The following is a 16,091-nucleotide window of genomic DNA, read 5'->3' as shown; positions in this document are numbered from 1 at the left end:
TGTTGTTATTTGTTCACTAGCTTTTTTTCTTTTTGTCAATGTTTTCATTGTGACGTCTTTATTCCCAGGGTCAGTTTTGTTGCGATCCTCTTCATTCTATTAAAAAAAAATATATATTTTTGTATGGATAGTGTAATATTAAAGAAGTGCTGTTAACCAATAAAATGGTAATCTCATCAAGGATAAGATGAATAAAATGGTAACCCACAAATATGAGAATATTTCTTTTTGTAAACATCCCATGATTTACAGAGGACAATGTAGTTGCTTTAAAAGATGTGTTGACTCTACCTTCATATCATAATCTTGTAAAAAAGTTGAACATGGAAATAAAATATGTAGCCTAACTAGCTAGCAAAAGATAACTGTAACCGGCAAACAACAACATGATGTGGGAAACAAAACTTATTTGACTTGCAGTAGAATTAATAGAAGTAGAATCTTCCATCTCCTCCTTTAAATTTAAATCTGGATCATTAACATCATCATCAAAACAGTCAGAATCACTGGAATCACCAAACAATTCACTTAAAATTACAAAAATATCAGATTTTCCCTTGCAGCAATCTGCTGCTGCCTCCATTTTGAATTTGTGGGTTACCATTGATTCTCACCATCATATGTGGGTTCTCACAGAAACAAATCAACATTGTGCTGCCACCTCTCATCAATAATATGGAACTCATTATGCCACCTATTGTAGATCAGGCTTACCATTGTCATATTTTACTTGGTTTGAAAAATTAAGATTTGAGGGTTACCATTGTCTTTCCCCATACCCTTCATGTGTAGACAGACTCAGACAAAAATTTGAAATTATTTGTATAATTTTGTAACTTACATGCCGAAATTCGTATTTTTTCTAATTTTGTACTCGTGTGTCATTCAGTTAAGATCATTCTTACTTGAAGTATTTAAATTTATTTGTATTTGTATGTTGTTAATTTCAAAATGTGTCGTAAATGCTGACCATAAAATATAGATATTTAATTACTGGTTAGTTGCACTGGATTATCCAGTTAAATATTTATCGATGTTTATCTGTGTAACCCAATAGGTGGTGACATAACTGAGTGGCGGAACCATCCACTTGTTCTTATCCCATTCTTATAATAGTAATATAATTTTTTCCTTATTTTATCTGGAGTTCTCAATGATAGGTATAAAATAATCACATAAAATGGTTCCTTCATTATTCCAGTCATAATCCATAAAATTTTATTAATTATACAAGAATTTTCCAATTAATTATGACAACAGGTTAATAATTTTACCAGGAAACAATTTTCATACAAAGATTTCTGCTGTTTAAGATATTTCACAAATACATTTGGAGTGAGCTAACAAGTATTTCAAACTGTAATGACATACCTCATCTGAAAGACCTTCGGTTCCTTTTTTCCAGTAAGCCTCTTACCTTTTATAAAAATTTCTCATTTCAAATGTTATTCACAATTAAAACTTTTTTACTTCTATAATTACATTTTAACTAGAGTTTATTTACAAAAATGAGTTACCTACAAGGTTACAATTTTGATTCCGCTGTTTTTTTTCCCCAACATTTGAGGCTTTAATGAAACAAATTGGTTACACATGTATCATTCAAAGTATTTCCCACTACTTTCTCCCATATTTCAGGCAGTGCACAAATCCCACATCGAAAAAATTGTTCATCTCTTGAGGCGATCTGTGAATTGGTCCAATTTGTGACTTCTTCATGAGGTCAGAAGTGTTGGTTAGCCAGGTGATAGAGCGAGAAATGTCTGGAGAATAAGGTGGGTGGGGTAGGACTTCCCACTTCAACATTTCCAAGTACGTTTTGACCTCTTTTGCAACGTGTGGTCGAGCAGTTCTGCTGCAAAATCACTTTATTGTGCCTCTAGCTGTATTGCAGCCGTTTGTCTTTTAATGCTCTGCTCAAATGCATTAATTGCATTCTATAACAAGCACCTGTAATTATTTCACTTGGTTTTAACACCTAACAGTACATGACACTGAGCTGGTTCCACCAAATGCAGAGCATGATCTTGGAGCCGTGAACATTTGGCTCGGCCTTTGACATGGAAGCATGGCCGGGGTATCCCCATGATTTTTTGCATTTAGGGTTATCGTAATGAATCCATTTTTTGTCCCCGGTCACAATGCAATGGAGAAATCCCTTCCGTTTTTGCCTCTGAAGCAACTGTTCACAAACACCGTTCAACATCTCTTGGTTTCAGCTCACATGGGACCCAAGTTCCTTCTTTCTCGATCATGCACATAGCCTTGAGATGTTTTGAAATGGCTTGCTGTGTCACTACCACTAATCGTGCCAATCCTTCTTGAGTTTGATGCAAATCTTCACTCAGCAATGCCTCCAATTCTGCATCTTCGAAAACATTCTCTTTTCCACCACTATGCGGTCTATGACGTTAAAATCGCCGTTCTTGAAGCGTTGAAACCACTCACGACATGTTCTTTCACTAATACCATCCTTACCATAAACTGAAGAAACTGCAAAAAGGTGGGAATTTAAGGAGATGGGACCTGGATAAACTGACTAAAACAGAGGTTGTACAGAGTTTCAGAAGAATGGGTAGCTTTGAGGGATGAAGTAGTGAAGGCAGCAGAGGATCAAGTAGGTAAAAAGACGAGGGCTAGTAGAAATCCTTGGGTAACAGAAGAAATATTAATTTTAATTGATGAAAGGAGAAAATATAAAAATGCAGTAAATGAAGCAGGCAAAAAGGAATACAAACGTCTCAAAAATGAGATCGACAGGAAGTGCAAAATGGCTACGCAGGCATGGCTACAGGAAAAATGTAAGGATGTAGAGGCTTATCTCACTAGGGGTAAGATAGATACTGCCTACAGGAAAATTAAAGAGACCTTTGGAGAAAAGAGAACCACTTGTATGAACATTAAGAGCTCAGATGGAAACCCAGTTCTAAGCAAAGAAGGGAAAGCAGAAAGGTGGAAGGAGTATATAGAGGGTCTATACAAGGGCGATGTACTTGAGGACACTATTATGGAAATGGAAGAGGAGGTAGATGAAGATGAAATGGGAGATATGATAGTGTGTGAAGAGTTTGACAGAGCACTGAAAAACCTGAGTCGAAACAAGGCCTCGGGAGTAGACAACATTCCATTAGAACTACTGACGGCCTTGGGAGAGCCAGTCCTGACAAAACTCTACCATCTGGTGAGCAAGATGTATGAGACAGGCGAAATACCCTCAGACTTCAAGAAAAATATAATAATTCCAATCCCAAAGAAAGCAGGTGTTGACAGATGTGAAAATTACCGAACTATAAGTTTAATAAGTCACGGCTGCAAAATACTAACGCGAATTCTTTACAGACGAATGGAAAAACTAGTAGAAGCCGACCTAGGGGAAGATCAGTTTGGATTCCGTAGAAATATTGGAACACGTGAGGCAATACTGACCCTACGACTTATCTTAGAAGCTAGATTAAGGAAAGACAAACCTACGTTTCTAGCATTTGTAGACTTAGAGAAAGCTTTTGACAATGTTGACTGGAATACTCTCTTTCAAATTCTGAAGGTGGCAGGGGTAAAATATAGGGAGCGAAAGGTTATTTACAATTTGTATAGAAACCAAATGGCAGTTATAAGAGTCGAGGGGTATGAAAGGGAAGCAGTTGTTGGGAAGGGAGTGAGACAGGGTTGTAGCCTCTCTCCGATGTTATTCAATCTGTATATTGAGCAAGCAGTAAAGGAAACAAAAGAAAAGTTCGGAGTAGGTATTAATATCCATGGAGAAGAAATAAAAACTTTGAGGTTCGCCAACGACATTGTAATTCTGTCAGAGACAGCAAAGGACTTGGGAGAGCAGTCGAACGGAATGGATAGTGTCTTGAAAGGAGGATATAAGATGAACATCAACAAAAGCAAAACGAAGATAATGGAATGTAGTCGAATTAAGTCGTGTGATGCTGAGGGTATTAGATTAGGAAATGAGACACTTAAAGTAGTAAAGGAGTTTTGATATTTGGGGAACAAAATAACTGATGATGGTCAAACTAGAGAGGATATAAAATGTAGATTGGCAATGGGAAGGAAAGCGTTTCTGAAGAAGAGAAATTTGTTAACATCGAGTATAGATTTAAGTGTCAGGAAGTCGTTTCTGAAAGTATTTGTATGGAGTGTTGCCATGTATGGAAGTGAAACATGGACGATAAATAGTTTAGACAAGAAGAGAATAGAAGCTTTCGAAATGTGGTGCTACAGAAGAATGCTGAAGATTAGATGGGTAGATCACATAACTAATGAGGAGGTGTTGAATAGGATTGGGGAGAAGAGAAGTTTGTGGCACAACTTGACTAGAAGAAGGGATCGGTTGGTAGGACATGTTCTGATGCATCAAGGGATCACCAATTTAGTATTGGAGGGTAGCATGGAGGGTAAAAATTGTAGAGGGAGACCGAGAGATAAATACACCAAGCAGGTTCAGAAGGATGTAGGTTGCAGTAGGTACTGGGAGATGAAGAAGCTTGCACAGGATAGAGTGGCATGGAGACCTGTATCAAACCAGTCTCAGGACTGAAGACCACCACCACAACAACAACAACAACAACAACAACAACAACAACAACCGTATGTACCTGAGAGCATTCGAAGGGACTCAGCCTCTGTTTTCTTCATATTGAAACAAAACAGTAACACCTCCCGCAAATGACGAGAATTAGTCTTGTAAGCTGACATTTTCAATCAAGAACAACTTTATGATGCAGACACAAATCGACTAATGTTTGAATGAAGTTAAGTTGACCGAGGTCCATGTTAACTGCCTGATGTCTGCGATCTGTTTCTTTTGACCGCTGCTTACCATTTTTGCCACCTATCGACCAAGTTGTAGTTTTGTTGCACTAATTTTTCCGATTACAAAAATGCTCACGTTTACTAGGAAGACATGTTAGTTTGCTACTTATTCAATCTTGAAAATTACATAAATTAGCCAAATTTAGTGGGAGAGGAACCCCTGTGAGAGTATACATGGTATTAACATCATAGCCCACATAATTTCATCAATTTTCCCATTACCCATTATATAGATAAAGCAGATTACTTATTCATGCACTTTAATTCAGTGTCCACTGATTTTGTTCTCTTACTCATAATAAACCAAAATGTAATAACAAATTTCAATAATTATTCATACACACTTCTGTAAGTACAAACAAGGACTATGATCCAAGGAAGCCCATGGTTACATTCATTCCATCAACATGTCTGTGGCCAATTTTAATTAGTCTGCATTTAGTAGCCATTTCATTAAAATCTCTGAGCCACTAATAAAGCAGTTCATGGTTTGCATTCATCTGATAAATAAATTTCCGTTACTCAAAATTAGAGTGTAACTACTGATTTATAGTGTGTTTGTCTGCAATTGCTATTTGACAAGAGAAGATCTCTCTGTTAGAATAATTCATTTTGGTAACTTTGTTGCGCAGTGAATAGCCAAATGGACTTTTCTTCATATCAGCTTTGCATCAGAGCTATGTAGAGAAAGTGTACTGAGAAACTGTAGGCACTGCCAAATATTTTGTAGGAGGATTCAGACGTTCATTTCTGTTGTATAAACTGTGTAAATAATCTTAGACAAGCTGATCATTGTCTAATGCTTGTGCCAGAAATGTAAAAAAGGGTCAGTCTAATCATCAACTCAAATTACAGTGAGCTAACAAGCCACCAGCAGCACAGCTACTGAGGAACAAGGCTATCACAGATGAGGCACAACACAACTTAAGACTGGTTTTCGAAAATTTGTAAGTAGACTTTCATGGGGTACTTTAGTTTGGGGTTTAAGGGCGCTCAACTACTGAGGTCATTAGCGCCCAGTCACAATTGTTAGAGCACATAGAATCTAGTAAAACTCAAAGGGGGGGTGGGGGGGGGGGGGACGATGACACCAGAAAGTTCTTACAAAGATGCAAATAAAATAAGTGAAAGAGTTAGATGTCTTTGGACAAGCCAGTCAAAGTAATAAAACGAAGAACACGAGCAGCTGCTCGAGCGTCATCAGCTAAAATATCCTGTAAAGTAGATGGCAGAGACAGGACAACACGAGATTGACTAAAACGGGGACACGACAATAAAACATGGCGCACTGTCAAGGCATGACCACAAGGGCACTGCGGGGCTGGGTCACCGGAGAGCAGGTGGCGGTGGCTAAACCGGCAATGCCCAATCCGCAACCTGGTCAGAAGGACCTCTTCTCGCCGAGATGGTCGGGAGGAGGTTGTCCAAGCAGTTGGGAATGGTTTTACTGCCCGGAGCTTGTTTCCTTGAAGTGATGACCAAGTATCCCACCACAATGACACAAGCCTCTTACAAACAACCCCACTAATGTCAGATGACGGGACACAATGGGAGGCTGGCCGAGGCAGGAGGACTGCAGCCTTGGCTGCAGCATCAGCAGCCTCATTCCCAGGCACTCCTACATGGCCGGGAACCCACAGAAAGCTGACAGGAGAGCCATCATCAGCAAAAGAATGGAGGGACTGCTGGATCCGTTGCATCAAGGGATGGACCGGATATGGAGCTCCAAGGCTCTGAAGAGCACCGAGTGAATCAGAGCAGAGTACATACGATGAATGGCGGTGGCGGCGGGCTTACTGAACGACCTGATGGAGAGCAAAAAGCTCGGCCGCTAAGCTGGAACACTGGTCGAGGAGCCGGTATTTTTAAGGTGACGGCCCCGACGACAAAGGCACAGCCGACACCATCATCAGTTTTGGAGCCATCAGTGTAAATAAAGGTGTGACTGGCAAGTCGCACACGAAGTTCGACAAACCGTGAGCAATACACTGCAGCCGGAGTACCCTCCTTCGGGAGCGAGCTGAGGTCGAGATAAATATGAACCGGAGCCTGGAGCCAAGGTGGTGTCAGGCTCTCACCCTCTCTGAAGGTGGTAGGGAGGGCAAAATCCAATTGTCGAAGCAGGCGATGAAAGTGGACTCCAGAGGGCAGCAGGGCAGACACATACAACCCATACTGACGGTCGAGAGAATCGGCTAAGGACTGATAAGAGGGGTGGTCGGGCATTGACAACAGCCGGCAGTCATACCGACAAAGCAGTACGTCGCGCCGGTAGGTCAATGGTAATTCGGCGGCTTCAGCATAAAGACTCTCGACGGGACTAGTGTAGAATGCTCCGGTCGCAAGACGTAACCCCCAATGGGGGATGGAGTTGAGATGGTCTAAGAGGAATGGCCGAGCAGACGAGGCTCCCATAATCCAGCTTTGATCGGACTATGGACCGATACAAGCCAAGCAGGACAGTGCGATCCGCTCCCCAAGATGAACCCCTAAGAACTCTGAGGACATTAAGGGAACGTGTACAACGGGCAGCCAAATAAGAGACGTGCGGGGACCAACAAAGTTTCCTGTCCAGTGTGAGCCCTAGAAACTTAGTTGTTTCCACGAATGGGAGAACAGCGGGACCGAGATGTAAGGATGGCGGAAGGAATGCTTTATATCGCCAAAAGTTGATGCAAACCGTCTTCTCTTCAGAGAACCGGAAGCCATTTGCCACACTCCATGAGTATAGGCTGTCTAGACAACGCTGAAGGCAGCGCTCCAGGAGGCATGTTCTCTGGGCACTGCAGTAGATCGCGAAGTCATCGACAAAAAGAGAGCCTGAGACATTAGGTGGAATGCAATCCATAATTGGATTGATCGCTATGGCAAAAAGGGCTACACTCAAGACGGAGCCCTGAGGCACTCCGTTCTCCTGGAGGAAGATGTCGGACAATACGGAACCCACACGTACCCTAAACTTTCGATCTGTTAAAAAGGAATCAATAAAAAGGGGCAGGCGACCACGTAGACCCCACCTGTGCATAGTGCGGAGGATGCCTCCTCTCCAACAGGTATCATAAGCCTTCTCCAAATCGAAGAACACTGCTACCGTTTGGCGCCTTCGCAAAAAGTTGGTCATGATGAAAGTCGACAAGGTCACAAGGTGGTCAACAGCGGAGCGGCGGCGACGAAAGCCACATAGAACATTGGTAAGTAGCCGTCGAGATTCAAGAATACAAACTAACCGAGCGTTAACCATGCACTTCATCACCTTACAGACACAGCTTGTAAGAGAAATGGGGCGGTAACTAGAAGGAAGGTGTCTATCCTTCCTGGGTTTGGGTATAGGAACAACGACGGCGTCACGCCAACGCATGGGGACTTGACCTTCGGTCCAGATGCGATTGTAGGTACGAAGAAGGAAGCTTTTGCCTGCCGGAGAAAGGTGTGCCAGCATCTGAACGTGAATGGCATCTGGCCCCGGAGCAGAGGATCGGGACAGTGCAAGTGCACGTTCGAGTTCCCGCATAGTAAAGGGGGCATTATAATTTTCCAGATTTAGCGAGTGGAAGGAAGGTCGCCGAGCCTCTTCTGCCTCTTTCCTGGGAAGGAAGGCAGGGTGGTAACAACACCGACTCAAAGGAAGGCCTCGGCGCTTGTTGGTGACGTCACGGCAGCTAGGCACGGCGAACGCCAGCTCTGTTGCAGGCAGAAACGCCTGGACGTGCTTATCATTATGAAGCTCTTATTTTTGGACAAAATGTTTGGTATTGTTTGGGATTCTGCAGTTTTATTTAGATGGAAGATTTTCTTACTATCGTAAAGCTACAAATGAAGATCATAGTTCTGTATTACTGAATCCTGTCGAAACAAACATAGATCAATATGAGAAGACGCTTTGCCCCATTGCAAGCTTCGGAAATTTTACATTCAAGTAACTATATTTACTTGATCCATTTTGCTATCGAAACGTACCCCAACCCCCTTACAATGAACTCGTTTCTTTTATTTATTTATTTTCGTTTGACATCGTCACTGGAAATGTGAACTAATTTACATGTGTAAATGTCCAACTGTTGCCAGTCATTAGATTACAGTCGTTTTCAACAAAAGGAATTCTAAACAGGAAACAAAATTAGCTTCATACATCGAAAATACTGCTAAGCTTAAACTTTTTTAAACATGCACATTAGAAAAGATAAATATTCCCCTCTTGCAACTGAAAGGAGAAACTTTATAAGATAAAAAAATTTTATTTGATAAAACAAGTATCTCTCTTTTACCTCTTCTTTTGTCCTCCGCCCCCTCCCCCAACGTGTACAATCGCAAGATATTTCATTAGCATTCAGTGCTCCTCACCCCATGGTCAACCAAGATACCTAAAGAAGAGCACCAATATGTTCACAGTTTCTTGTGAAAGCAACCCAGTACAAACGTAACTTCCACAGATTTACAAATAAGGTAAAGAAGCACGAATTTTGTTGCTGCTGAACCATGAAGTTGTTTCTGTATGTCAATCCTTAAAACAGATGGAAATTGGAAATTTAAGTTCAGGAGTACACTATTTGTTAAGAAGTGTAATGAATTGCACAATTATTTGATTGCAGAAGTCTCTCAGAACAATGTGTGTTGGTCAACTATCGCCAATAATTTCACATTTTCCTGTGTCAGGGAGGGAGACACCACCATTATGAGTATGCCTGCAACAGACCTGGCGTTCGCCGTGCCTAGCTGACGTGACGTCACCAACAAGTGCCGAGGCCTTCCTTTGAGTCGGTGTTGGTGGTAATGGGCGGAGCTTGAAACCTCCGCGAAAAAGCGGCTGAAGGCATTGGAGACAGCCACAGGATCAACAAGGACCTCATGACCTGAAGTCAGGCCAGGGACCGAGGAGTGGGCCTTAATGCCCGACAGCCGGCGCAGGCCACCCCAGACGACAGAAGAGGGAGTAAAACTGTTACAGGAGCAGGTGAAAGAGGCCCATCAAGCTTTTTTGCTGTCTTTGATGACTCTACGGCATTGCGCTCGGAGTCGTTTGTATCCAATACAATTCGCCAACGTAGGATGGCGGCAAAAGGTGCGTAAAACACGTCGTCGAGCAAGGATAGTGTCTCTACAAGCCTCATTCCACCAGGGGATGGAAACGCGACGTGAAGAAGAGGTAGTACGAGGAATGGAACGTTCGGCAGCATTGATGATAACAGCCGTGAGGTATTCGACCTGACTGTCACAACTGTGAAAATCGTGGTCCGGAAAGGTCGCCAGGGAGGAGTAAAGTCCCCAGTCAGCTTTCGGTATGTTCCAGCTCGAAGGACGTGGGGATAGGGTGTGGTGCAGGAGACGAACGACGCAGGGGAAGTGGTCGCTCGAATAGGTGTCAGAAAGGACATACCACTCGAACCGACGGGCAAGAGTGGTAGAACAGATCAAGAGGTCCAAGTGGAAGTAGGTATGAGTAGAGTCCGAAAGGAAAGTCGGGGCGCCAGTATTGAGGCAGACAAGATTGAGATGGTTGAAGACATCCGCCAAGATGGAGCCTCTCTGACAGGATGCAGGAGAGCCCCAAAGGGGATGATGGACATTGAAGTTGCCAAACAATAAAAACGGTGGAGGAAGCTGAACAATCAAATGCATCATGTCAGCCCAACTAACTGCGGATGACGATGGAGTGTAGACGGTACAAACAGAAAAAGTAAAGGCAGAAAGAGTAATACGGACAGCTATTGCTTGGAGTGGGGTGGTCAATGGGATGGGATGGGATGGTAATAGACATCGTCCCGAATGAGCAACATGACCCCACCATGAGCTGGAATACCGTCCACAGGGGTGAGGTCAGACCGCTCCGAGGTATAGTGGGTAAAAGCAATACGGTCAGCTGGGCGCAACTTGGTTTCCTGGAGACCAAAGACGAGCGGACAGTGCAGGCGGAGGAGCAGTTGTAATTCCTCCCAATTAGATCAAATACCTCTTATGTTCCAATGTAACAAAGCCATCGCAAGTCAGAAAAAAGGGGGAATGAAACGAGGGAAGAGCTGGTCACCTCGACAGCCGCGGAGGGCCAGGTTTCGAGGGAACAACGCTACAATCGGCGGGAGGCGGATCCTGTTCCATCGAGTCATCGCCAGCTGCGGCCGCTTTCCCGGGTAGCGTAGGAGGGGCAGCATCATTCGCCGACGAGAGCCAGCTGAGCGCCTGGCAGCAGAGCATCCCGGCAAAACTGAGGACGGCCGGGAGCAGTGACTCACGGATGGAGCGTCAGACGAAACGCGCCGGGGCGGAGAGGGGGATAAAGACTTCTTCTTGGAGGCCTTCTTCGAAGTCCGATGAGGCACGGGGATGGTGGGCTGGACCCGAAGAAGGTCCTCACGCGCGGGGTCCGTTTTGGAACGCCAGACCTCGGAAGCCGGGGTCCGGAACGTTTCCCCGATGGACGCCTGAGAAGAGGATCGTTTCTCAGGTGGCGGAGGGGGGGGGGAGGAGGAGGAGGAGGAGGAAGGGTGGCCCCTGGGGCAGAGGGGGCAGGGGCCGCGAGGGAGGAGGATTTGGAAGGGAGGGATTTGGAAGGGAGGGATTTGGGAGGCGGAGGCATAGACCCCGGATGGGGTGAGGAGGTGGAGGGGGGGACAGAATAGGGGTGAGGATACTGTGGAAGGAGTGGACACGACTGAGGCAAACTAAGTTGTCAACGTCACGGGATGGAGGCGGTCATACTTCTTCCTGGCCTCAGAATAAGAGAGACGACCCAAAGTTTTGAATTCTTGAATCTTCTTCTCCATCTGATACGCGGGGTAGTCTAAAGATCGAGGCGAGTGGATGCCAGGACAATTGACGCACCGAGGTGGTGGGGTGCATGTATGTTCCTCACGAAGAGGACGTCCACAATCGCCACAAAGGGGCTCAGCCTCACACCGTGACGACATGTGCCCAAAGCGCAAACACCGAAAGCAGCGCATAGGAGACGGGACGTAAGGTCGCACGTCGCACATCACCTTTACCTTCTCCGGGAGAAAGTCCCCCTCGAAGGCGAGGATAAAGTCCCCGGTGTCGATGCGACGGTCTTTGGGGCCGCGCTGGACTCACCGGACGAAATGCACACCTCGGCGCTCCAGGTTGGCCCTGAGCTCCTCATCAGATTGCAGCAGGAGGTCCCGATCAAAAATAACCCCCTGCATCCTATTCAGTGCCAGATGCGGGACAATGGACACTGGGATGTCCCCTACTCGGTCGCACGCCTGGAGCGCCGCCGACTGTGTGGCGGAGGTGGTCTTTATAAGAACGGACCCCGAACGCATTTTACTGAGAGCCTCGATTTCCCCGAAGATGTCCTCGATGTGCTGGACAAAGAACATGGGCTTGGAGGTGGCGAACGTCCCCCCATCGGTCCGAGAAGAGACTAAATAGCGGGGGCAAGTACTTCGCCCCAAGCCGGCGGGCCTGTCCTTCCTCCCAGGGAGTGGCCAAGGGGGAAAGGGCAGGAGAACCAGAACCAGGACATTACCTTTCTTTTTAAAAGACTCGGCCACAGAGCGACATGGGGTACTTGCTATCTATCCTGAACTGTTTGCTAGTTCATGCTTCCCAGCACTACCATGACTTAGTAATAGTTGAACATATCCGACACTATTGGGGCTGCCCTTCTTATTCATGTTCAGCGTCTTGGTTAGTTCTATTTGCTACGTATCCCACACCTCTGCAATGTTGTAGGAGTGTTACACAATTGATTTGTAAGCAGTCTTTGTAACTGATTTGATTTTCCCAGTAGCCTACCAACAAGATGAGGTCTACCACCTCTAACTTAAGGATGACTGAGAATATGCTATCATTCCACTCTCTATCCTGAAATCATCAAACCTATGTATTAATGACTTCGCCGATTCCGATTGGAAATGGTTCTCACTAAATATGTTAAAAAAATGATTGAACTGTAGTTCTCTTGTAATTTCTTGAAGTAAGTATTGATGTAGTTGGGTGGCTATTTCTAGGCACTTTAAATTGTGACCTCATTATTGATTTAGTGCAGTTATGTTCATCACATGACATTTCCTGTTCTTCAGCATCTGTAAGTAAGAAGTATATACAGCTGATAGCATTTTTTGTTCCAAATAACTGGTCTTACGGAATCCCAGTAATATTTTTCATAAAACTGCCTAACTGTTCATGATATATTTATCCTTGACAGCAAGAGACCATGCTTATGTTTGTATGAGTTGCATTTGGATGAATGTGTGTGCACGTAAGATCCTGGATTTCCCATTGTTTTAATGTTCAAATTTGTCATACTGCAAAGAATTTGTCTATTAGGGGCTAAAACTATGTTTGTTTATATAAACAAGAGAAAATCAATGTCACTGAACTACCATTTGTAGTCAGTTGAATAAAAGGCTGTGGGTGAGTATACTCTCATTATTATATAAAATGTTTTAGTTTTTCTAGCTGCTTCAAATTATTACTCCGAAATGCAAACTTTTGATGACTACCTCCATCATCTTGTAACAAAAATGATAGAAACAATCATCAGTTTCAACCATAATTTGACATATCGAAAAAGATCAACAAGAGTTTACACAAGAATGTAATCCCAACAAACTCTGTTCCAATAGTCTCAATGTATTTTTGTTAGGGAGTAAGCTAAAAAAACTTCAACCCTCTAAACCGATGGTTGTCAAAGTGCAGACTGATTCGAGGATTTGTGTGTAACAAAGAATTTGTGTGGCTTAGGATTCTCAGACGTGTTTTATAATAATATGCATCTAGCAACCAATAACAAAATTAAAAAAAAACAATGGAAACTAAGATAGACATATCAAAAATGTAGGAAAAGACAGACTGCTACTTACCGTAAAGAAGATATGTTAAGCTGCAGACAGTCACAATTAAAAGACACTTATATAATGCTTTCACCACAGCCTTCATCAGCAAAAGATAAATGTACGCCATTCACACACAAGCAAGCACACGTGATCGCCAATTCCAATACCTCGGGCTGGAATGTAATTATCATGTGGGACACAAGCAACAATCTGAGGGGGCGGGGAAGGGATACTAGTGAACAGGTGAGATGAGAGACAAACACTGTCTGGTGGAGTGCGCAGGGAATAAAATGCCGACACATGTAGAATCAGGAAGTTGTGGGCCAGGGAAGTGGGGACAAAAGGAGCAAAAAAGAAGAGGAGCAGGACAAGATGGATGGATACATTGGCAGAGGGTGACAAACAGTGCGGCGAGACACGAGAATAGGGAGCAGATGATAGAATCGGGATGGGGGGGGGGGGAGTGTTGAGTGGAAGGAGGTGGAGGGAGGGGGTGAGTGTTGAGTGGAGGGGGTGGGCACAGTATGTTACAGTAGGTTGAGGCTGGGATAATTACAGGAGTGGAGAATGTGTTGTAAAGATAACTCCCAACGCAGTTGATAAAAGCTGGTGGTGGAGGGAAGGATCCAGATGGTTCAGGTAGTGAAGCAGCTATTGAAATCAAGTATATTATGCTCAGCTGCATATTGTGCTACAGGGTGGTCTACTTTGCTCTTGGCCACTGGTTGTCAGTGGCTGTTCATCCTGGTGTACAGGTGGTTAGTAGTCACACCAATATAAAAAGTTGTGCAATGATTGCAGCAGAGCTGGCAAATGACATGACTGCTTTCACAGATGGCCTGGATCTGATGGGGTAGGGTAAGCCTGTGACAGGACTGGAATAGGAAGTGTTTGGTAGGTGGATTGGGAATGGCATAGGGACAGACTGGGATGTTGTGGAGGTTGGGTGGGCAACAGAACACTACTTTAGAAGGGGTGCGAGGTATCTCAAGTAGGATAGCCTTCATTCCTGGGCATGGTGATATGTAATCAAAGCCCTGGCAAAGGATGTGGTTCAGTTGTTCCAGTCTGGGGTGGTACAGTGTGATGAGAGGGGCACTCCTCTGTGGCTAGTTCTTTTAGTTGGTGGGAGGATTGGAGGTGTGAAGGGAAATGGCACAGGAGATCTGTTTGCGGAATAGGTCTGGGGGATAATGCCTCTCTGTGAAGGCTTTGCTGAGACCATCAGCATACTGAGCAAGGGAGTTGGGCTTGTCACTGCAGATATGCCATCCCTGGGTGGCCAGGCTGTAAGGTAGGGTTTTTTTGGTATTAAAGGGTTGACAGCTGTCGAAATGCAGGTATTGTTGGTGGGTTTAATTTAGACAGAAGTCTAACAGACATTTGCACTATTTCATATACTAGATTTTTATAAAGCTTTAAGAGCATTTCTTGTGTGATGAGTGACATATTTTAAAATGTAAAGTCAAGCACCATAAAGTCCAGGATGGAATAACAACAACATACATCAGGGGTCGCACTGACACTTTCAGAGACTGGAATTACCCTCTCAACCTCCTGCAAGAACAAACCTCCTGTGCCTTGTCTCTCCATTCACCTACCAACTCCCACATACCCACCGTCCGGCCACAAGGGAGTACCAGCACCATCCAGGACTGGAGCAACTGAATCACATTCTCCACCAGGGTTTTGACTACCTCTCGTCATGCCGTGAAATTAGGAATATCCTTTCTACTTCTCCCACAGTGGTATTCTGCAGGCAGCTGCGAAAACTGCCCTGTGATTTACAAACTAAGATGCATCACTGTGCTACTTTTTACATGGGCATGACAACTAATAAGATGTCTGCTACATGAATGTCCACCTACAAATTGTGGCTAAGAGACAACTGGACCATCCAATTACTGAACACAATGTCCTTCACTTCAGTGACTGTTTCACAGGCTGCTCCATATGAATTCTTCCTAACACCAGCATTTTCTGAATTGTGGAAGTGGGAACTCTCCCTGAAATATAACCCATTTTCCATTAACCACCCTGGTCTCAACCTGGTCTTCCTCGTTCCCACTCCAGCACTACACAGCCTTCTCCCCCCCCCCCCCCCACTTTCTTCCTTTCCAACTCACCTTCATTTTCACCCCCCCCCCCCCACACAAACCTTTCATCTAGCCTAGCAGCCCAACCATGTCCCCACCACATCTCTGCACTCTCCCACAAGCAGCTAGCAGCTCTACATCTTCCTCTACCCTCACCCTGCTACCCCTGTCCCCTTCTCACTTGCATCCCCACTGTGATCCATGCCACATCAGTATCCCCACCCCCCACACCAGACCACTGTCCCAATCAGGCACAGTCACAGTCCTGTCTGGCCACCAGGCCAGAGACACTGCGCACACGTGTGCGTGTGCGTGGGGTGACATTTCGGAACAAAGCTTTTTGGCTGAAAGCTTAACTGTACAGCAGTCTTTTTGTTGTGCC

The sequence above is a fragment of the Schistocerca nitens genome, chromosome 6 (genome assembly GCF_023898315.1).
Source record: "Schistocerca nitens isolate TAMUIC-IGC-003100 chromosome 6, iqSchNite1.1, whole genome shotgun sequence".
NCBI classification, from domain to species: domain Eukaryota; kingdom Metazoa; phylum Arthropoda; class Insecta; order Orthoptera; family Acrididae; genus Schistocerca; species Schistocerca nitens.
This window is presented reverse-complemented; position numbering follows the sequence as displayed.